The sequence below is a fragment of the Podarcis bocagei genome, assembly GCF_964188305.1.
Source record: "Podarcis bocagei genome assembly, chromosome: 14".
Classification (NCBI taxonomy): Eukaryota; Metazoa; Chordata; class Lepidosauria; order Squamata; family Lacertidae; genus Podarcis; species Podarcis bocagei.
The window spans coordinates 19,235,665-19,260,345 of NC_138139.1; the positions used below are offsets into that span (position 1 = coordinate 19,235,665).

Genomic DNA, 24,681 nt, shown 5'->3' on the forward strand with positions numbered 1-24,681 from the left:
CCCCATCGCTCTCCATCTCCTGCCTTCCCTGTGCCTCTGTCCCTGTACCCCTGACAAATGCATTTTTATTTAATGTTTATTTTCCACTTTGTATCTGCTTGGTCTTCTTGAACATCATGATATAATTGGATGAAGAATAATCCATGCACAGGCGAATACATCGCAACCTGAATCCAGTGGTGCTGTCAGGACTTAAGGGCAGACTCCGGGGTCCCACACCATAGAATGAAAAGGAGGGCCACAGATGCAGCAGAGCTAGTCTAACTGTTAAGAAGTAAGTACAGTAATGTGCATTGCCATCTAAACACCCACATAGAGACCCATAAGGCTATTAAGTCCAGAATCTAAAATCCCATACAGTCGTACCTTGGAAGTCGAATGGAATCCGTTCCAGAAATCTGTCTGACTTCCAAAACATTTGGAAACCAAAGCACAGCTTCTGATCGGCTTCAGGAAGCTCCTGCAGCCAATCGGAAGCCCCGTCAGATGTCCAGGTTCCAAAAATAGTTCGCAAACCAGAACACTCACTTCCGGGTTTGTGGCATTCAGGAGCCAAAAACGTTCGAGAACTAAGCTGTTCGAAAACCAAGGTACGACTTGCATCACCATTCAAACAAGTTTTATTGCTGAGATAAATTGCTATGGTGATAAATAAATGGTTGTATAGGAATAAGACAATGAAACACGTAAACCGTGCAGAAATAGTTTTAACAATTAATCTCTCTTCTTAGGGAAATCTGGGTATTGTAGCTCGGTGAGGGACTACAGGTCTCCTAACAACTTTCAGCACCCTTAACAAACTACAATTCCCAGCATGCTTTGGGGAAAGCCATGAGTGCTAAAGTGGCTCATGGAAGCCAACTCCTAGGGGTTGAGGTCCCCAAATAATATATGTGAGGGGGCTGGGGGTCCCCAAAGTTGATGGGCATTGCCATTCAAATAATGTGTGTGCACTGCATCATGTGATTGATTATGCAGGGCAGGGCCCCCACAATACTTTATTCAAGTTGGCACCCCTGAAGTGACTGCTTTAAATGTATAGTGCAGATGAGGCCTAAGTTCACTGAATTAGTTAAAAAAATCTCTATTTTACACCTGAGTTTCCATAATTGCTGGGTGAATGGAACATGAAATAGGTTTAATGAAATTTATAGTTCATTTTCTAGTTCATTGTCAGGGAACTGCCATTGGCACAGGGGCGAGAGGGGCAAAGCCGGATGGATTACAGAGAGCCCCCAACAATCGTGGGAAGAAGCTCCTCCTCAGTGGAGGAGAGTAGCCACGCCTCCAGTGGAGAGGAGCTTCAGGGCTCAGAGGAGGCGAGGCGGTGCCAGGACACCTTGCCTGAGCAAAGCAGGGAGGAGAGAGGTCCTCCGTTACCCACGCCTTCCTTGCGCAGTAGGCTTCCGCGCAGAGAGGGGAGGCGCAGACTGGGCGTCAAGAAACTACTCTGCTGGGGAAGGTTTAAGGACCGCCCACTCACAGATTCTGCCAGTGAATGAGCCAGCCACAGGAGAGTGGCGCTCTGGAAAATAAAGTTTATTTTGGCATCAAAAGCAAGGCTTCACAGCCGAGCAGGGAGGCATTTGCTTGCTTACTCTCGAGCAACCCCTTGAAACCATAACATTCATGCATACTTTTTTAAAAAAAAAAACCTCTCTTTATCCTCTTTGAGCCTTTAAGCTAAAAGACCATAATGGTTGGGGGGAAATAAATGATTTTTTAAAATCACATTCTGGTGTGTCTCTCTGTGTGTTGATGTTTTCCTTCTCTTCTTAAGTATATTCTTTACTTCAGCACAGCTGCTAGAAGCATTCTGAATGGTGGGAGGAAAAAAATGCTGAGGATCACTTGGATGAACCTGAATTGAACAGCAAACTGAATATGAACCAAACAAGTCCATTTTGTAAAAGGATTAATGTGAAGAAGAAGCAATTCCTTTTGGACATGTTGAGCTTGAGCTCTTGAGCTAGAACTTTCCAAGCTCCATCTGAAGACTCTTCCAACAGCATTCATTGGAGGCAGTTCCCCATCCCTACTTCTGCTAGAGGGTGCAAGCAGTGCTGCAATTTCTTGGGTCCAATGCTGCACATTTGCCTATAGAAATCAAAGAAGAGGAAACCCAGAGTTACAGATCTTATTTGCATTTATTTATTTATTTATTTGGAGCACGATTTCTAACTGAGCTGATGGACCACTTTATTTTATTTTTCATTGGTTGCATTTGTTATTACATCCTGCCTTTAAGGGCAAACCCTCGCAAGATTGTTCTGAAAACCCCCGATACAATATATTGAACACACAACATACATGAAACCAACCAATACAATATATTGAACACACGCTGAAATTGTAAACGGAGCAAATAAAGTGGAAATAACTAAAAAGCAGAAGCAGCCAAAATGTTACAGAAGCACAAAACCATGAAATTCAGTAGAAAGCGAAGCAGATTATGAAGGTTTTAAAACATCTGCTTCAAGGTCATATGAGCACAGATATGGATCTACTACAGTACTGGAAAAGTCCTCTCTCTGGACCCCTGCAGTCTGATGGGTCTTGACAGTAGACCAGGTTGTATTGCCTGGCAGGTTTATTTATGCAGAGTAGGGATGGAGGAGAAATTTGATTCAGTTCACATTTCCAAGGCAAACCTCCCCATTTTGCATTTCCTGAAAAATGCAAGAACCGAAGTCATTTTCCAAAATTCACACTTATCTGAATTTTGCAATGCAGTACCTCAGCCAAATGATGTTTGCAAAAATGAACATATCAGTAAAAATAGCTTGGGAAAAAGACATTAAATTGGGAGAAACCACTTGCAAAATAGGTTTATTAGTCAAAACTGCGTACATAAATGTGTTTATTAGGAGAAATTAACAGAAATGTGGTGAATTTAAGACCGGGGGGTGGGGGAGAGAATGAGAAATGGAGAGAAGCAAAATTGACAGGTCCATCCATCCCTAGGGTGTTTCACATAACTTGATTCCAAACCAATCAGGGCTTTAACGGTTAACCCGAGCAAGCTGGTCCTATAAACAATTAGGCTACCAATGCAAATAGCACAGAACTGGTATTAGAAAACAGCTGCATTGTGACATTTCTAGGTTGTCTTTAATGGCAGCCCCATGTAGAGAACATTGTAGTAATGTAGTATGGATATAACCAGGGTAAGTATAACATGCAGTTCACACAGGCGGGGCTCATCGTGCTTCCTGACTGCAGCATCATGCGATAATTTGCATGTGTGAATGAGATGTTGCAAGTCTCGCACGGTGCAGGTTAGAACTTTCATATCTCCTGGCGCTGCCTCAAATGCAATGCTTTGCCCGGGAATTGGTTTAAGCGTTCAACTGCAAGTCATCTAGCGAGCAGTAATAACATGTTAGGAATCAAGTGATGTATACGCATTGTGAGAGCCAGCCCTGGACTCTGGCCAGCCCTAGTGCTTAACAACTAAAAGAGAGAGAGAGGTGTGGAGGGCCTGCTTTTTGGATAATAAAAACCATTTGGCCATTTCCCCACAGTTTTAATAATTACTTGAAATCGCAGCACCTTGATCTTAGAACAAATGAAGCCTTTAACCATGAAAATGTGCCTTTCTTATGCCAAGTGTCGGGGGTGGGAGTGAATAAAAGCATTCTACATATATCTCAGGTATATTTGTCTATTATTTCACAAAGTCAAGAGCTGAGACCTGGAAAGTCAGGTGGCCCCCAGAGGGTTGCTTAGAAAGGAATGTGGCCCTCAGCCTGGAAAGGGTTCTTCAGCCATGCTTTAGCATGTAGCTTCATCTCTCTGTGTTTTTTCAAATTTAAATACAGTTGTACCTTGGTTGACGAACGCCTTGCGAGTTGAACGTTTTGGCTCCCAAACACTGCAAACCCGGAAGTGAGTGTCCTGGTTTGCAAACGTTCTTTGGAACATGGACGTCCGACGTGGCTTTCGAGGCTTCAGATTGGCTGCAGGAGCTTCTTGCGGCCAATCGGAAGCCGTGCTTTGGTTTCTGAATGTTTCCGAAGTCGGACGGACTACAGGAACAGATTCTGTTTAACTTCTGAGGTACCACTGTACTAAGGACAGGACCTCCCAATTTTCATCAGGATTACTGTGTGTAGCATACATGAGGTTTAACCCTTTCCCTCCCCAGCTGCATTCCTTATGAAAATTACACCCTCATCTGCACATGGATCCATAGGATTTCCTACTCCTTCATTGGACCAACAAGTTGCCTGGATTCACTGAATGTCCCCCCCAGGACAAAAGAAGTCACAGAAGATTTGCATATGCTGATTTACATGTATAGATGCATAATAAATAACAACAATTGCTGTGATTTAAATAGAAATACATTTTAAAATGCATTTTAACCAGTGCTTTTCTTTTCTTTTTTGTTGGGGAAGGTGCCGGTAGTTGAGTACCACTGAGTACCCCCAGAAAAGTCTTGGTTTTAACAACATTTATACACCGCTTGCTTGTAAATAGAACCTCTAAGCAGTTTGCAGAAAAAACGTAGCTAATTTAAAGATTGTCAATAGAAAACAAAGCTAAAAGAAGGTATTTAAGGGAAAATATCAAAATATAATTGAAACCAACTGTTAGCTAGAAACAGATGAAAGCACATGTCAGCTGCTACATGTTGGGATTTGGCTTGCCTAAACAGAAATGTTTTCAGAGGGAGCTTAAAAGGATACAGTGGTACCTCGGGTTAAGTACTTAATTCGTTCCAGAGGTCCGTTCTTAACCTGAAACTGTTCTTAACCTACAGCACCACTTTCGCTAATGGGGCGTCCTGCTGCTGCCGCCGCACCACCAGAGCACGATTTCTGTTCTCATCCTGAAGCAAAGTTCTTAACCCGAGGTACTATTTCTGGGTTAGCGGAGTCTGTAACCTGAAGCGTATGTAACCTGAAACATCTGTAACCCGAGGTACCACTGTAATATGAAGGGAACTGCCTGGTGTCAATAAGCAATGAGGTCATTATCATGGGGGGGGGGGAGAATGTAACCAGTGGTGCATTGTAGCTGATGCCCAGGCACTAGCTGTTGATAGGCAATGGGTCTTCCTTTGGGGGTTTTTAATTTCATTTAAAAAAAACCAAAACCTTTATGGTGGGCTTTGAATAGAGGACTGCTCTTCTGTAATGTAGGCCACAGGGCCAACCCTAGTTAAAGCTCCTGATTCATTATCTCACCCCAACATCGCACTGCCCCCCCCTTGCCAAGAGACGACCTGGGACTCAAGACATTGAGAGTAGCAGCAGGGCATGCGCAACAGCCCAGAATGAAAAGGGGCCGTTGTCTGTGCCAACTAATTTATGCAACCAAGTGTAAAACATACAAGCAAATCCCTCAACACCCCTCAAGCCAAAATCTCTCTGCTCATCTGGTGATTAACCGCCAAGGAGCAGATGCACCCTGCGACACGATTGGCTGGCACAGGTTGGTTGTTTCGGGAAAGGCCCCTTCAGCTGTCTGCTTGGTTTAAGAAGGAACCTGCATGCATGAGTTTAAATATAAAGTCCACAAACAGCCTGGTTTAAAGGGAGCACCCTGATTTATTTATTTTTTTGCATGGGCTGGTTTAATGGCTGACTTCTGAGGCCATGTGGCGATAGAAACAATGCATATGGGAGACGAGGGAGCCAGGGGCTGGCTTTTTAATTAGATTTGCCATCATATTTTGCCTAAAGCAGAAAGGAAAGAAAGGCAATCATACGTTCCTCTTTGAGTGACTCTCTGAGGAACATCAAGGGAAGCAAAAGGGTTTTTCAGGAAGGCTGAGATCCAAAGAAAACACCAATATGTGCATTGATACTTCTGGCATTGTCTTATCAACATGTACCGTCCTTTTGGGCTGATGGGAAACCCCCCCCTGCACATTATGGGTGAAGTTGGCGCCAGTGTGGTGCAATACATCAAGTGGTGCACTTTGACTGGGAAGACCTGGGTTCAATTCCTTACTTAGCCACAGAACTGATTAGGGATGTTGGATAAATATGGTTCCATTTGCATTTTATTAATATTATTAATATCACTGCAAACTTTGCTGATTTGCTCTTCCTTAAACAATGGATGAACCGAAACAGTTTTCCTTTAAAACTTGTGCTTCTCTGGATTTTACAATGTAGTTTGCCAGTCAGCCATGTGGACAGAGATGTGTATATTAGGGGGAAGTGTGCATTAAAAATGCATATTTTGGTGAAAATAACGTATGCGCTATGTTAGGGGGAAGTTGCTTGCAAAAGAATGTGCAAATCCGGCAAAACAGCATACATAAACGTACAGGAAATTTAGGGCTTTAAGGGTCAACCCCAACATTTTGAATTATGCTTAGAAACATACTGGGAGCCAATGTAGGTCTTGTAGCCAATGTAAGTCAATGTAAGACTGGTGTTCTACAGTATGGTCCTGGCGGCCACTCCCAATCACCAGTCTGGTAGCTGCATTCTGGATTAATTGTAGTTTCTGAGTCACCTTTAAAGGTAGCCCCACAAAGAGAGCATTGCAGTAGTCCAAGCGGGAGGTAACCAGAGGATATGATAGTGTATACATGGTCTCCAATGAATTTCACACAGAGAAACAGCCAAGCAAGGATGGGAGAAAAATTATGTTCAGTTCACATTTAAAGGGGAACTTAACTAATTCACACTTCTTGAAATGGTATGTTTTGTTAAATAAATTATTTTATTAAATACATAAATAGGCAGACTGAACACCACCATCCTTTGAAATTTGCACTTCTCTGAATTTTGCAAGATAATGTGTACAAAAATGAATATACAAAATGTGCATACATATACTGGTGAAAATAACACATAAATGTGTTATATCTGTGGAAATTGCTTTGCAAAAAGGTGTCTAGGGGGGGAAATTGTGGGCAAGAATATCAGGAGAAATTTGCACTAAAATGCTGGTGAATTTTCATGAGGTTTTCTGTTGTTTTTTAAAAATGCAAACTGATGTGGAAATGCCAGGAACTGAACTTCAGATTGGAAAAATGAGAAACTGAGAGAAACCCAAATGAACAGACTAGCTTATCCCTAGCAGGGAACGGCATTTGTATGAAGGGGGCTCAGGCATCACATAGAAAAAGCATTTAGGTTTCTACAAGGCTCTTCAATGTGCACTGAGGAAGGCGGTGTGTGTGTGTGTGTGTGTGTGTGTGTGTGTGTGTGAGAGAGAGAGAGAGAGAGAGAGAGAGAGAGAGAGAGAGAGAGAGAGAGGGAGAGCACTTTAAAATTGAATATTTCGCTTTGCTGGCCGGTTCTTTTGCTCCTCACAATATGGAACATGACAGGATATTTTTCAGTGCTATTTTTGTATGTTCTATTGCAGCCTATATTTAAAACAGCATTTAAATCTGCCAAATGGAGCAGTGTTTTAAAATGGTTGTCAGATCAGCTCTTTTTCCTCCCACGTACAGTATATTTCTGACATGGTTTGGAGGAGCAAAATGGAGGAGACTGGTAAAACGTCCACATTTATCCAGCTTGAGAAGGCAGCCAGGATATTTATGATGACATTAGGGAGGATGGGGGCAAGAATGGAATCAAGGGATCGCTTGTTTGCTGAGTCGCTTGTGCTGAGGTATCAGAGTCGGTTGCATGGCTCTTAGGTTTGCTTAAGAGAATCGAGGAGCCAATCAGATTCTGGAGATTTTTAAGTGAGGAAATGAGCCCTTGGATAATTAGGGCCTTTTTCTTCTCCTCTCCCATCACTTGAGGATGAATGCCAGGCAATGATAACACATTCTTCCATCAAAGTTGGGTGGCCCTCACAATTTGCAGTTAATTATACCTCAGGAAGTGAGTGTATAAATGTGGCCTCATACAGTCAACAGCAGTTTGGACCTGAACCCTGACCTGTACATGAAAGGACTGGTCAGTATAGCCTCTAAAACTGGACTGAGCAGCATTCAGACAATCGAGGCATTGTGAGAGTTTGAGGACAAATTCCAGCCAGGCACAAATACTTGGGGCGTGAAGCAGGGCTGAAGAGTGTGGCCTTAGTATGGACTGAGGACTCAGTTACATTAGTCAAAAAAACAGCGTGTTGACTGCAACCTGCAACACCATATGATACTGGAGAGTAAAAAATAATAATATTCTAATCGATTTTCCATAGCCTTTTTTTTCTTTTGTTATAACGGTTTAATTTCTCACTTATAGTGGGGGGTCTTTTCCTATGTCTGGAACCACCCTGTGTGGCCTCTGGGGAGAATTCTGAGGGCCGGATAGAGAGGCTTCGAGGGCCGCATTTGACCCTGGGTTCCCAACCACTGACCTATCATTTCTCTATACTGTCCTTCAGTTGAAAAGTTCCAAGACAGTTTGGATCATGAATGACAATAAAAGCAACCATAAGACAATGGCTGACAACAGAAACAGGCAGCATTAGTAACAACTGCAGCAGAAACCACTCATATATCAGAGCTTAAATATAGCCGTTTCCTTCTTACACATATTGTGCCAGTATGGTAGAGTGTCAGACTAGAATCTGGGAGACCAGGGTTCAAACCCCCGTTCGACCATGAAGCTCAGAGTGTGACCTTGGGACAATCACTGCCTCTCAGCCCCACCTACCTCACAGGGCTGTTGTGAGGATTAAATAAGGCGGGAGGAAAAGAACCATGTGCCCCACCTTGAGCTCTTTCGAGAAAAAGGTGGGATATGCAGTAGTACCTCGGGTTACATACGCTTCAGGTTACATACGCTTCAGGTTACAGACTCCTCTAACCCAGAAATAGTACCTTGGGTTAAGAACTTTGCTTCAGGATAAGAACAGAAATCGTGCGGCACGGCAGCAGCAGGAGGCCCCATTAGCTAAAGTAGTGCTTCAGGTTAAGAACAGTTTCAGGTTAAAAACGGACCTCCGGAACGAATTAAGTACTTAACCCGAGGTACCACTGTAAATGTAACCACCACCACCACAAAACAGAATATTACAATATCTTGGTTAAGCTAATTTTAATTGTACAGAGAGAAACTTGACTGTGATTTGGTTTTTTTACCAGACTGGACATGTCTGTTCAATATTTAATGCTACAACTAATACACATACTTTACATTTCGATACAGCTCTTATTCAGGGATCAAAGCACTTTGCATTACCTCAGTAGCCCTACAATGAGTCTGAAAGGCAGAAGAATAGTTTGGGAGACAGTGGTTTGCCTATGAGCAGGGGCAGTGGATATAGGGGGCAGAAGGGACTTCAACCTCCTCAATATTTTGAGGCAGGAGGCTGAGTCGCCGCAATATTGAGGGGGCTGCCACCCCCCACTGCCCCTGGGTGAGCACTAGCACACCAGGTGGGGGCGGGAGCAGAAGGCTTGGGGGAGATTTTTGCCCTCCATGCCCCTCACCGCGATTGCCAAAGCACTAGCCCACAGGATGGGGGCGGGAGACAGAGGGTGATTTTCACCCTCCGTGTCCCCCCGTCACGATCACCAGAGCATCCTGGCAGGTGCCCACATGTCCCAGCAGGTGTGGTTCAACAGGGGCAGGGAGTCGTGTGTGATGTCATGCAAACACAACTGCCCCCCCCCAAAAAAAATGTTGGGCCCAACTTAGTGCACCTGCCTATGGCTGCCTTATAAGTCTAGCCGAGGTGAGAGTTGAACTTTTATTTATTTATTATTTATTTCATAAACGTCATATACCGCTTGAAGGTGTGTGTTTGGTTTTTTTTAAGACCTCAAAGAAGTTTACAGAAAAGATAGAACAAGAAAATCTGGGGGGGGGGGGTTTCACAGCCATACTTTCAAGTATACAAAAGTTAAAATATTAAAACAGAGGAAAAGAGGGGGACCAGATTGTGTCAAAGGTATCTTTTATTGAAGAAGAGCAGGGTATTGTTATGCTGCCATCATCGCAGAGGTGTCTGTGGAGGGGATATATCGATTGAAAATACATTGTATTGTAACTTTTGAATAAATGTTTTTAAAATTCTTTTAAAAAGAAATACTGAAGCAGATTAAAATCAGCTCAGCTTTCTAAGCATCTCGTTGGGCTTTTACAGTGAAGCTGATTGCTTGATTTCAGTCGGCAGGGAGTTTCAAAATGTAGGCACTGCTGCACTAAACAATTGAGTTCTTACAGATACAGAACAAGTATTATGTGGCACCTTGTAGTAGGGCCAATTCTACCAATCGAAGCCGTTGAGTGTGCACATGTGAGGTAACTTTGAACAAGCTTCTTGCAGAGAGAGTAAAAAGGGGGGGATGAGTCTGTGAAGAAAGGAAGTGAAAGGCAAAGTTAACTTTTGTTGTCCCTCCCACTTTTGCTTCCTGCCCCGCCCACCACTGCCGGAATTCCCTGGTAAGGACTTGACTGCTTAACCACTCTGGGAATGTGTAACTCTGGGAGGAGGAGGAGGAGGAGGAGGAGGAGGAGGAGGAGGAGGAGGAAGAAGAAGAAGAAGAAGAAGAAGAAGAAGAAGAAGAAGAAGAAGAAGAAGAAGAAGAAGAGGAAGAAAAAGAAGAAGAGGAGGAGGAGTAGGAGTTTGGATTTGATATCCCGCTTTATCACTACCCGAAGGAGTCTCAAAGCGGCTAACATTCTCCTTTCCCTTCCTCCCCCACAACAGACACTCTGTGAGATGAGTGGGGCTGAGAGACTTCAGAAAAGTGTGACTGGCTCAAGGTCACCCAGCAGCTGCATGTGGAGACGCGAACCCTGTTCCCCAGATTACGAGTCTACCGCTCTTAACCACTACACCACACTGGGAGTGGAACAGGGGTCTCCTAACAACACTCAGCACCCTTAACAAACCACAATTCCCAGGATTCTTTGAGGGAAGTCACAACCGTTTAAAGTCATGTCCTAGTGCCTTAAAGGTACACTATGAATGTGTCCTAAGATGGTTGGTGCTCTGGTTCGTGACCAAATGGGAGGTGTCCCAGGAACCAGATGTATTCCACCCCAGGTTTCCATGATGGAAGAAAGGTGTGCTATGAACGTACTAAATTAAAATAAAGGCAAGATGTTTTGCTGCGTTGATTTGGGAGAGAATTGGTATCCCAGGGTGGCATTGGAAGTGTTCTGAGCTGCAGAACAAAACACCCTTTCTTGAGTTATTGGCACCCTTTCCTCAGGAGCCTGCGGTCACCCCCAAGGCATCCTGCCATATTGGAAGGACAGAGCGTCCCCTCTTTTTGTGGTGACTGTTTGCCAAAACCCTGCGGTCTCGCTGGAGGGAGAGTTGCCTGTCTTTCGCCTCACTGCTGACAAAAAAAAAAAGCTTGCAAAGAATAGCCGTCGTTATCATACAACCACCAACCATCAACCCCTCCCCCACCCCACCAAGCTCCACTGTGCTGAGGAAAAGAAGGATTTAGACTGATTTCACGTGATTTGTTGTACTTTTGTCCTTCTTTTCAGAGGAAGAAGAAGAGAGGCTTCCTAAGAGGCCCACTGAATCAAACTCCAAGAGAAACAATTAAAATGCAATAGAAAATCGTGCTTTGCGTTGGAAGGGGATACTGGGTTCGCCGCCAAGTTCAGCTGCCTGGACTTAGGGAGTAGGTTTTTATCTGTTTCTACTAGGAAGCAGAAGGGGATTGGACTCAGTGATGGCTAGCTGGGTGCAACGGGGGGCCTCTCAGCTGCAGCATGATCCTCCAGCTACAATGAGGGAATGTCTGGCTTTCCTAGTGGTGCAGTAAGGGCATTTTATAGTACGGACTTCATGGTCTTACATAGGGTTGCCATACGTCTGGAAGTTCCAGGACAAAGCCAGGATTGAGGCATCACAAACAGCTCAACAACTTTGGCCCCATCAACTTTTGCCCAGATTTTCATGTTTTGAAATATGGGAACCCTATCTTACAACACTCCCTCTCTCCTTCAGATGGTAATGTGTATATTCCCTCACTTTTTAAAAAATGTGGTAAGCCAGGACTGTAGCACTTAAGGGGGGCTTCTGGCACATTCTGCTAAGTGGGATCCTGAACATCTGCCTCAATGTCTGTTGCTGTTTCCTCCCAAAGTATCTTTATTGAATTTCATTCTATTTACAGTGGTACCTTGGTTTACAAACTTAATCTGTTCCGGAAGTCCGTTCTTAAACCAAAGCATTCTTAAACCAAGGTGTGCTTTCCCATAGCAGCAGGGGACTCAATTTACAAAGGGAACACACTCAACAGGAAGTGGAACATGTTCTGCTTCCAAGGCAAAGTTTACAAACCAAAACACCTACTTCCGGGTTTGCAGCGTTCTTAATCCAAGTTGTTCATAAACTAAGCTGTTCTTAAACCAAGGTACCACTGTACTGGTAAACTATATAAACAAACAAAACACAGGAACAAACATTGTACACCAACCCAAAATGGGTTGGGTCAAGCCAGTGGCCCATCTAGTCCAGTATCCTGCACTCACAGTGGCCAACCAATACAGTGGTACAGTGGTACCTCAGGTCCGTACTTAACCTGAAACTGTTCTTAACCTGAAGCACCACTTTAGCTAATGGGGCCTCCTGCTGCTGCCGCGCCACCAGAGTATGATTTCTGTTCTCATCCTGAAGCAAAGTTCTTAACCTGAAGCACTATTTCTGGGTTAGGGGAGTCTGTAACCTGAAGCGTATGTAACCTGAAGTGTATGTAACCTGAGGTACCACTGTAATTTGGAATTTTACTTCCTTTCATCCAAATGCTTGCTCCTGTGCCTCTCAAAATGCACACTGATCATGCGCCATGCATATGTACATATTGAGTTTGTACTGTCGCTTACCTGCCGTGTTATTCTTTTAATGTTATTGGTTCGCATGCCACTACCCTAAGGGACATAAGCCACCCTGTTTCCATTTATTTAAGAAGCTTTTACAAAGCTTACCAGAATGTTGGCAATTGAGTGGTAGGAAAGCTCTCAGGTTGGCTATCTAACCCATGAGCCAACCTCTACACTCCTAGCCATGCCCCCTCCTGCTTTTGGATAAATTGACCAAGGAGTCCTTTATCCCACTGCCTTTTTTTGCGGAGGATTCTGGGAAGTGCATTCCTCCTAGGTCTTCCGAGGTTCTAATTTCCTGCTCCCTTTCCCCAACACTCTGCCGATTTCATTCAGCCTCCGACCGTCTCCAGGGAAATGCCTGTCTGGTTTTGATATCTCTTCCCTGCCCTCCTTGGTAAACACAAGGTGAAGAAAGGATGTATTTAATTTTTAGCAATGTGCCCCTTGTGTCAATACCTCCCCCTCATGTTCTCTTAGGCAACCGTACTATCTTCCTTGCTGATCTCCTGTTTCTTATTGTTCAAGAGGCAATTTTTCTTTCTTTCTTGTGCACCAGAATTTTTTGTGTGTGTGTCCTGAAAAATCTGCTGTCTTCCTTATTATGCTTGTGACATATTAACTGTTTCTAGTATTACTCTTATACCATACTAGCCTCTATTAGAAAGCCCGGTCCATTCCTGTCCAGGTAAAGCATTTTACACTGAGGTCAAAACCATACCATACATTTAAAGCATATCCAGCACACATGTAAAGCTTATTGTTTCCTGCTAGAATTTTACTGGCCCAAAATTGGAAAACACAAGAAGTACCAACAGTGGAGGAATGGCAGATAAAGATGATGGATTTTTCGGAGCTAGCTGACCTGACCGGAAGAGTCCGCGACCAGAAGGAAGAGGAATATCAAGAGGAATGGAAGAAATTTAAAGATTATTTAGTTAAATATGTTAAGATAACTTAAATAGAATTACCATATTTTTCGCTCTATATGACACACCAGACCATAAGACGCAACTAGTTTTTGGAGGAGGAAAACAAGAAAAAAAATAATCTGAATCTCAGAAGCCATCGCTGCGCAGCAAAAGCAGCAATCCCTCTTGCTGTTCTGGCTTCTGGGATAGCTGTGCAGCCTGCATTCGCTCCATAAGACGCACACACATTTCCCCTTACTTTTTAGGAGGGAAAAAGTGAGTCTTATAGAGCAAAAAATACGGTACTTGCGAGCACCAAAATGGCCTAGGATTTAAATATGTGATGTTGTAGAATACCATGGATAAAAGTTAAAATGAAAAGAAAGAAAGATGTTAATTGGAGTATGTAAATTCTATGAGAAATTAGTTTTGGAAAACTGCTACAATGATTTATATGGAAACTCAGCCAGGAGGATTCGAGGAAGTCACCTAACAATGTTAACAAAAGTGGAATTCTTACAGTTAGGATATATGTCTGTTTGTTTGCTTTTTTTTTGATGTTTTCTTTTTATGGCTGTTGATAGGTTTGTTTTAAATTTGGAAAACCAATATTTTTTTTTTTGGAAAAAAAAGGAAAGCTTATGGTTTGCCCCAAAGAGTCTCAGGAACTGTAATTTGCCTCCCAAGAGCTACAGTTCCCAGCACCCTTGACAAACTATACAGTTCTTGGGATTTAAATGTGTGCTTGGTACACTTTAAATGTATGTTCCCTGGGTGTTCCCTCCCTGAACAGGGCTCTCACCTTTCCCTAAGTTTTGCATCAATTTCAGGTCTCTCATCCTGCACATTTCAAAATGCCAACACTCTGAAAATGAGGTACAAAGCAAAGCAGCTGCAATATTAACGACTTGATTTCTCTGTGAATCAAGCAAAAGACAGGCTGTGCAATGTAAGCGGAGATGACCTGGAAGTCCTGAAACCTTCAGCATGATTTCAGACATACCAAAAGAAAAAGCACAAACTCTCATCTTAACTAACTACTGCTCTCAAAGAGCTATCCAAAGGAGGTGAGGAAGAACCCAAGGTGGTGAAACTGCCAAATCCAAAGCCCTGCTGGGTTGCTACTTCTTGTGACTGGGTGGAAAGTGGCAGGTGGGAGGGGGGGACTTTGTTTTTCCTTTATTTCCCCCTCCTCCAGCTTTTTAAAACAGAGCAATGGTGGTTGGTGCTCACTGGAGTTATGTTGTCTGAAAGTGAACTTAGATTCATGGAAGCTGTTGCAGATACTCAGGAACTCCTTTGTAGGATTCTTGCTCCATGTTCGCAGTCATGGGATTGTTGTCTATCAGATGACAGTGTATGTTTTCATTCCATAGTGTGGGAAGTGACAGAGACAGGGTGTTTTGGTGTTACTGTGTTACATGAAGTGGGACTATTGTCCTATGTCCTTTTTCTCTGTGCTGTCTGATGAGAAAGAGGAAGGAGCTAAGTCAGAATGCTCCGAGTGTATGATATGTAAATAAAAGTAGATTAGCCAAAATGCTGTGCTACTGAGTTATGTTACGCAAACTACAAATACTCTGCAGGATCCCTAAGTGTGCTGATGCCTCTTGGCATCAGCCGCTGTGATGTTTGGGCTGGAGAAAGCTTTTGAAGCTCCCAAACGACCGACCAGAAGGGAGAGAACATGCCAGTCGGGCATGTGTCTCTGCCAGGGTCCTGCACATGCGTAGGATGATCCTAACACCCCTGCCTGACCTGGATGCAAAAGGGGAGGTTGCGAAGACTTCATGCCAGGGCAGGGCAACTTGGGCCTCTAAATCTAGGGGGCCTCAGCAGACTGCCCTCTCCCCAGTGCCGCAGTCTCCCCTCTCCCAAAATTGCAAACCCAGTACTTCATGCGAGGGCAGGGAAACTCAGGCCCAGCAACTAGGAGACTCAGGGCTAGCCAGTGGGGCCCAACTTGAAGCAGTGAGGCCAAACTTGAGGGGTTTTTTTTGTAGAGCCCCAGTTCACAGCCAAAGTCTGCAAAATCTTATATATAAAAAAAATCCATCTAGAGTGCCCTGGTGCAGGGGGGCTTCTTAGGAGCGGCCCGCAGGGCCCAATTTGGCCCAATTGTTCCAATTGCCTTAAGATCAGGCCTGATGAGTCTGTGCAGGGGTTGGACTGACAAGCCCTGCACCTTCTAGGTCCCTGGTGTCACTATTCTGAGTACAGACTCAATGACTTGTTATGGAAATAAAGGGGCGCACTTATTGGAAATCAGTTTTGTCACCTCCCCCCCAAACCCTGGGACGATGAGCCCAGCCACCTTTTAGTCACCTTTTATTCAGTGCATAAGCACTACACTACAGCATGGCCATAAAGCTGTACGTTCAACCGCTGAAATACACACCCAATATGTAGCAATGGAGATTTATATTACTGCTTTATGAATGAACACTGTGTTTTATTAATGGACTCTGTATTTTTGGAATTACCTAAGAGCCACCAATAGGGAGCTCTAGAATCTGACAGCTAACCAATCGGGTACTACCAAACAGCGACCCCTATTGCTGAAAGCAGGTAACCAGCAGGAAACGCTTCAGCTCAGCCCCTGAACACCCCCTGTTGTGCAGATAATGGAGAAAGCTCACAAATTGTATCCCTTCTGACATCCTGGCCAACTCTATTATGCTGGTGTAAACCCTGATGCACCGGGAGCCCAGAATAGTAGCAGATAAAATCCATTCATACATCAGTGACCGATAAGACTTGTTAACCAGTTCTTCCAAAGTCTTCCTAAATTATAAAGCTCCAAAATACAGGCCAAAAGAGAGCAGGTCTGGGAAGAGCAAGCCATACAATGGCCACCACCAGTTAAAAGGCCCTGCTCCGTGTAGCTCCTGCCCTGTTATTTGATAGGGTGCCCACTTGCCCTCCTTCTTGACATGGAGTCTCCAGGTCCAATATAAAGACCATAAGAAGGGAGAGCAGGGACCTTGAGGTTCCCAACAGTTGTTAATCAAGCAAGCAAGCAAGCACACAGACCACCTTTGTCATAGTCAGGCCTGTGCCCAATCTTGTTTTTGTACAATCTTGTTTGTTCTCAGTAACCAAAATTATATTATCAACATATACAAGCAGAAAAGTTGTTTTCCTTCATTTGCAAGGAATCATACAAAACATAGCGGCACTAATAAAGAAAAGCTCCAGGGTGGCAACAGAAAGCAAACTAAAAATGCTTTTTCAGTTCATCAGAACTATCCAGCAATATCAGGTTATAGGAAAACTGGTGCTATTAACAGTAACCATTCTAGTTGGTTAATTGATTAGGAAACTTCCATACACATGACGTCTGATACTAATTTCCCCCTCAAAGAGTTAAATAATAACACATCAAAGGCAGCTGAAGTTGCAAATGGAAACAAAATATCTGTGAAAGGAAGAGGAGTAGGTTTCCTCAAGTGTGTTGCAGGTAGAAATACTGTTTGTAATGAAGTGAGAGCAGTAGTTGCTCGAATTAACAAATAAGAAAGTTTTGAGAATTTACATGCTAGATTAAAATTGATTAATTTATTGAGAAGGGGATTGTAAGAAAAACACTGGGACCTAATTTGAATAATAGAGTGCTTGGCATCTGGTGGGCAATCTCCTCCTTTATTTCCACACTGTTGCTGCAGACCAAATCACCTGTCAGGAGAGCTATGAGATTCAGGTGAGGGTCATATGTCTTGTCAATCCCAGCAGGTATATAACAGGAATACCTGCATATCAGAAACTTATATTGTGGACTCAGCTATATAGCTGCAAATATAATGTTTTGAGTGCATTGTACAAATATGACACTAGATGGTGATGGTGAGCTAATGGCAAATTCAATATATATTTGTGAACGTTTTATTTAAAAAGCATTTTCACAGTGTTTTTTTAAAATATATATTTAGATTCGGCCCGTGTCACCTCGCTCTTACCTTTTCTCCAAACTGAAAAGTATCAGAGGCTGCAACCTTTCCTCCCCTTGATCATTTTGGTCGGGAGGCGGAACTGTAGATTGTGAGTTTACAAGGTGTCAGGTTGACTCAAAGCCATGTTCATGCCATTTCCCAGCAAACTCTGAGCTAGCCGCTTGGGGAACAACAATGGCTAATGATTAGAACAAAATGCAAGATTTTACACGTTTCAGAAAACGATTATAAAAACCATCAGGCCATTTTAGGAGATGATCCATGACCACGTTTCAAGAACCAGAGAGATTTGCAGTGGGGCTTGCAAAACTGTGAAACCGGCTCAGCACATTCATCTCTTTGAAGAATGTTTGAATTAAAATGTGTACTGTTTGAGAACCCTAGTGAACTTTGCTTGGTGTTGAAAAATGTTCCTGACTTGTAATAACTGAAGTTCACAGTCTGCTCATTTATGATGTTGTAATGAGCAATTTGTGAAGCTGTAACTCATACTTTATCATAATTCCTAATTTTGTATTTTTATTATGCCACTAATTACATGCGGTAACTAGTAGGATGGCTAAACCGGCAGTGACTTAGACAGTGCTGTAAATTATCAATGTTGCCCCTTCTTTCAGTTATCCCTGTCAAATCTGAGACTGTAAGTTACTTGAGGCAAGGACTCACTCACTCTCTGTCTGTCTGTCTGTCTGTCTGTCTGTCTGTCTGTCTGTCTTTGTCTTTGTGTCTGTCTCTCCTTCTCCTGTAAAGTTCCACATGCATTGATGATATGGGGAAGAGCTGAAGTTCGGTAGAAGAGCATTTACTTTGCAGCCAGAAGGTCCCAGGTTCATTCCCAGGCATCACTAGGTAATACTGGGACTGAAATCTTGGAGACCCACTGTCAGCGATCACTCGTAGCTGGGTAAGATTGTCTTCCATAAACACGGTTTTAACAGTGAGTCCATAAGTAGCTGTGGAGGCCAATTCTGGATCCATACGTCCTTTCACAGGGGGGACATAGGTTTCTGGGTGGGAGCTGATCACGGTGAGGATTTGCCTTCCTTTTAGCCAGCGGTTCTCAACCTGTGGATCCCCAGATGTTGTTGGACTACAACTCCCATCTGGGGACCCACAGGTTGAGAAAGGCTACTCTTAGCACATTTCTCCCTTTTGTCCTGAGTTTGAGTGTCTTCAAAACCCATGACACCTTTGGTAAAGGTTGTTCTCCAGTTCGAGTGCTCGCAGGCCAGTGTTTCCCAATTGTCGGTGTTTATATTTTTGTAGATTTGCCTTGAGTCTTTGAACCTCTTTTGTTGACCACCAGCATTACGCTTTCCATTTTTAAGTTCGGAATAGAGTAGATGGACCAGTGGTCTGATTCAGTATAAGACAGATTCCTATTTCCTTGTGTTTACAAACACCTAAGGTTGCACACCATCTCAGAGACAATCAAAGGGTAAAGAGATGTCACATCTACACCATACATTTAAAGCAACTACTACTTGCTTCAGCACCATTTGGTGGAAAGTCAGGCTACCAAGTTAATAAACAAATCTTCACTCAGAAGTCAGCCTCACTGTGCTCAACCAGGCTTACTCCCATGTAAGCATGAATAGGATTGCAGCCTATTTTCAGAGAATGGACAGTGCAGAATGTGAACATAAGTCAGAAGAAGGGGAGATGTAGTTGGATGGTCCATGGTGAACAAATTATCCCAGATATCCCACTCTCGGATTGCTTCCAGATGACCTGGTTAATGAGCATTCATCCTGATTGGTTTGCACAAAGTTTATGGGAAGGTTGGAAGATGCTGATGATTTATTGAGCATGAATGCTGATTTGCTTCCGGGGAGGATACATGATGCATCAAGCAATTGTTATCCCACACTTTCTAGTGCAACTTCCCATCCCTTTCCTTATCACAAAAAGGCCTGATCTGGTGTTGTTGCTGTTGTTTTGGGGGAGTGTGTTTGTTGAGCAAGATTGCCAAGTTGACTTTAATTGTGCAACCTGAATTTGCCAATATGAGATTTAATCCTACTGGAAAATCGCAACCATCTAGAAGCTCCTTGATTCAATTTCCTTCTACCAAAAGACTGAGCAAGTCCTGGCTCTCCCAAGGAAACATGGCACTCAGTTTCGTTGCTGCCTCTGCCTCTGTGAAAGGAACCCCAAGGGGCAGGGGAGAAATTCAACTCAGTTCTCATTTAAAAGCAAACTTACTAAATTCTCCCTTTCTGAAACAATGCACAGACTGAAACACAGCCATCCTTCGAATCTACACATTCCCCAGTTTTTCCATTGTAGTTCTCCAGCTCATCAGTGTGTACAAAAATGCATATAGAAGGGTAATGTGTGTATATAAATAAATATTAATGAAAACAGCATACAAAAATCCATTGTGTTGGGGAAATTATAAATACTAGTCAAAACTTGCTTTGGGAAAATGTGTACATTAAGAGAAATTTAAACTCAAACCCTGAAGAATTTTCATAAGGAATTAAATAAACAAACAAAAATCACAAATTGCTGCAGAAATGTGGAGAATTGAATTTAAGATTGGGAAAATGGGAGAACCAGAAATCGATAGATCCAGACACCAATTTCCTACTAAGGAAAGCTTCTGGCATGGAGGTGGAGGGGGGAAGGGTATGTGTCCTAAGAGAAATGAGTGTTCCAGAGTTTGGGAATATGGAACCCCTCTGTTTGTTGATAGCGCTCCATACCATTCCTTTCATTCTTTCCCCTTTCTGTGTTGAGGAGATTGTTCTGTTTATTTGTTTATCCGTTGCATTAAGGGAACGGCTCAGCAAAGGGACACAAGCTGTGCATATTATTATTTGAGTCTCCGGCTTGAAAAATCAGGCACATTAAAATTCCGAGGCGGCTCCCCACAAAGTCTCTGTGTTCTGTGAAAGATGGCTAGGAAACGAGGATGACTGGAGCTGTATGACAGGCGGGCAACACCGCCAGACAAAGAGCTCACTGTGTCAGCCAGCCTCCTTGTCCTCTGGTGAGGGGAAATCTTCAAAACCACCAACCACAACAATGCAAGCATATACTAGGGCGGTGTGTGTGTGTGTGTGTGTGTGTGTGTGTGTGTGTGTGTGTGTAGGCACACACACTGCCCTGTCACGGCATGAGAAAACGGGTTGCTAATACAGCATGGAATTGTGCGTATCAAAGGGAGTCAACGCACACAAGCCAACGGCTGCCGTGATATGTGCCCTCCGTCACATCGCGGCTGAAGACAGGGACACTCTATGTGTCCCCGGTGGAACCCACTCTTATTCTCACACCAAAGGGTTGCTTCCTACTCTCTGGGGTGCGCCCACCTTGTCTGAGATGCTGCAGAAGGCTCCTCTCTGCCTCCTCCGTGAATACCTCTAACAACATTGACTTTCTGGATCAGCGATTAGAGAGGGGCGGGGTGGAAGGCAAGTGGCAAGGCTGGCATTTTGTGTTTAGCCAACCAAGGAGGAAAGAAAGGAAGGAATCAACAGCCACAACCCTCCATCTGGTCCACCTGATTATTTATGCAAATCAGTTTTATTCTCTCTCTCTCTCTCTCTCTTTCACGCACACACACCTTTCCATTTACAAAATGCCCGAGGAAGCGTACAATATAATAAGGCACCCTTCAAATCACAAAGGATTGGGGGCTGGGGGATAACTATAATGAAAAATAAACAAGGAAAAACACCAGGTTCCACTCTTTGATCCTCAAAATGCCACGCCTTAGTACCCAGGCTCTGCCTACGGATGGGAGAAGGAATTCAGTTTGGTTCGCATGTTGATGCAAACCTTAAGAAGGTAAGACAAGCCCTGTTGGGTCAGGCCAAAGGCCCATCTAATCCAGTATCCTGTTCTCACAGGGGCCAACCACAAACAGGACCCGACCACAAGAGCACTGTCACATCCTGCAACTCATATTCAGAAGCCTTGTTGCCTCCGAGCATTCACACGTCCCAAAACAATGCGGGAAATGAAATGCAGCTAGCCTTCAAAATTTGCACCTCTCTGAATTTTGCAATGAGATTCTGCAGCCAGAAAACACGTCCAACATTTTCATATACTGGAGGGGAGAGAGTGAGCATAAAAATGCTTGTTAGTGGAAAATAACATACAAGCCTCCTCCTTTTTATCACTGCGTTCTTTTAATGGGGTAGTTTTTACGGCGTATTTTAATGATTAATGCTTCTGTTTTAATGTTTTAATGAGATTGCTTTATTATGCGTTGTAATGATGGATGTGTATGTTTTAAGGCTTGTGCGACTCGTTTTTAGAATTGTAAACTTTTTTAAAAATTTTTTTGCCAGAAAGCGGTATATAAATGAATAGATAAATAATTCAGCGACGCATTGGGCTAGGGGGGATTGCTTGTAACAATGTGTATGTTGAGAGGAACATGCGTTAAAATGCAAACTAGTGAACTGACGTGAAGACTCGCCAGCTACCCCACCACCTCACACCTCATGATCTGAGCTGCAAAAGACTTAGCATCCCTCCTAACCAGGCCTGGCCTCCAGAGCTACGAGTACTGAAAAGCAAGGACAACTGCCGTTCGACCTGTGTTGATAACATTCCTATCACTATTAAGAGGCATTAATGTATAAACGCAGCAAATGCTCTTAAGCCAATGGAAGGACTATAGTTCAGTGGCAGATCACCAGCTTTGCATGCAGAAGGTTCTGGGTTCAAACCCTCGGCATCTCCAGGCAGGATAGAGAATATCTTCTGCCTGGAAACCTGGAGATCCGCTGCCAGCCAGTGTAGAGTAGACAATACTGAGCTAGACAGACCAATGAATCTGGCTCCACATGAGGCAGCTTTCTATGTTCCTAAAATAGATGTCCTTTCTTTGCAATTTAATATTTAACATATCGCGAAATAGGTCTGGAAACATCGCTGAAAATCTTTCCTTACCCCCGTTCTCTGAAATGATGCTATGCTCACAAACACTCCTCACGAAACCTGGTGTCAGGAGCAAATTGGTTAAACATATGCCAGTCTCTGAAGACCATTTTTAAAAGTCTTTGTGGACCAAGCTGCACATTATATCTGGCACATGGTTTGCTACTGTGTATGTGTGTGTTTGCATGGGAGATAGGAGGGCAGGAGAGAGAGGTCTGGATTAAGACCCTAGAGTGAGGAGTGGGGGAGTGCAGTGCTCCACTGCAGACCAGGTCCATATTATTATTATTATTATTATTATTATTATTATTATTATTATTATTATTATTTTCCATGAGGGATCTTGAAGCAATTTACAGTACAATAAAAGCATACATTGATAAAAAGAATTAAAACACTTGCTAAACACATGCACACATATTTATTGGCACATACATAAAATTAATTTAAATCCAATACAGGGACCAGCTGTAATGAAGATCTCCATTCAGAAAGCTTGTTGAAAGAGGAATGTATTTAGCAGGCACCGAAAAGATAATATACAGAAGGACTGAGCTCTCCATGCATGCACTGAGGGGAGGAATTGTCATGGTGTGTAGTGAACCCCCCACAGTGCAAAATGGGAGCAGCATTTTGCCAGGGTCAGGAATCAGAAAGTCGACCCTATTCTTGCTAAATAAGAATGTGAGGTGGATAAAGCTACCAACTTCTCCTACCCCCCACCGCACCCCACAAATCTGCTTCTGTGGCTTTAACAGCAGTTTGATCTGCAAACACCAGCAGGTTATATAATGCTTCTCTCCATGTTGTAAAAATGTTTGCCGGCTAATTTCTATGGATCAAGGGGCTATTAAAAAGGGGAAAGAGCATTCCAAGACTTGTATCCCGGGTCAGTTGGCAACAACCCTAATGATGATTAACTAGAGTTTGTTTTTAAAGAGGAAGTGGAAGCTGTAGCGGTTTGGGAATTTAAAGAAAAGCAAGCAAACAAAGGATACGTTTTTAGCATGTTTCATTGAATAGATACCATTATCATCATCATCATCAACAACAGCAACAACATCTCCTTTTGGATTTGACTCTGTTATTCCTCTGCCCATCAGGAATAACACACTGTTTTGAATGTACGTACATACTGTCCAGTCCAACCTTCCCCCAACTTGGTGCATTCCAGATGTTTGGGACTAAAACTCCCATCACCTCCAGTCAGCACAGCAACATCTGGAAGGCACCAAGGTGAGGAAAGATGGTGAAGTCTAAGAGCAAGCTGCACTGCCTTTCTAAGGCCTCCATTTTCTTCCTTTTGAAAAACTGACCTCAGCAATCTACCGCTAGATGGCAGTGTGGCAAAGCACTCCCTTAAAAAAAGAGAGAGAGAAATCTAGACGCATACCAACTTGCTTGGGCCTGTTTTGGGAGAAGGGTGGAGACTCAGACACCATTCCTATGCTACGGGTGGGACAATAAACATTTGCCTGTTCGCAACATGAAAAGAGCGCAACCCGCAGTGGCACGCCTGTGCACGCGTGGGTTGCAATTCGCTGCTTCTGCGCATGCGCATGACATCATTTTGCAGAAGTGGCGAAACCCAGAAGTAACCCTTTCCGGTACTTCTGGGTTGCCGTGGGACGTGACCTGAAAGAACGTAACACGAAGCAAACGTAACATGAGGTATGACTGTACCACATTCAGCAGAATGAAGCTCTGGCTGCCAAAGCAGGACTTCTTGGTAGGCCTCACTAAAAGGCAGGGGCTGCCTTTGTGAAGACCAACATTGATTGCATTGCACACGAAGCTGCACTGGTCCCCACCACTGCTGTGGCAACATCCACCAGCTCAGAACAGAAGAGCTCAGGAAACAACTGAACTGTGGAAACCACCAGGAGCTGCAGTTGGGGTTGGCAGTGGCTGCAGAGCTGATGGAGTCTGTTCCAAGATTGTCTTCTATTGTGCATTGAAATAATGTTGATACCACCTTTTTTCTGGAGGCTTACAGATTTGCTTCTGACCATCACTAGGTTAAAGATGGGGAGGGAACAACCACATTTTAGTTTTTGTTGTTTCTATACAATGACTTAATTTTTAATACACAAGCATGTCGTCCAAAAAATTATATCCCAAAGTGTCTAAAGCAAGGTTTTTTTTATTTAATCAAAGTAAAATAAATTGAAATTACTGTTTAAAAAAAGAAAGAAAGAAAAT

The 24,681-nt window shown here is 43.4% G+C and overlaps 1 long non-coding RNA gene across 1 annotated transcript in view; it reads right to left on the minus strand.

Annotated features, from left to right (window-relative positions):
- Positions 1-602: 602 nt before the first annotated feature.
- The window catches only part of LOC308573913, an 83,023-nt gene continuing 58,944 nt past the window's right edge, over positions 603-24,681 (minus strand). Inside the window, exon 3 of the long non-coding RNA XR_014002224.1 lies at positions 603-2,097. This is a non-coding gene — a long non-coding RNA (uncharacterized lncRNA). The remainder of the gene's footprint in view (positions 2,098-24,681) is intronic.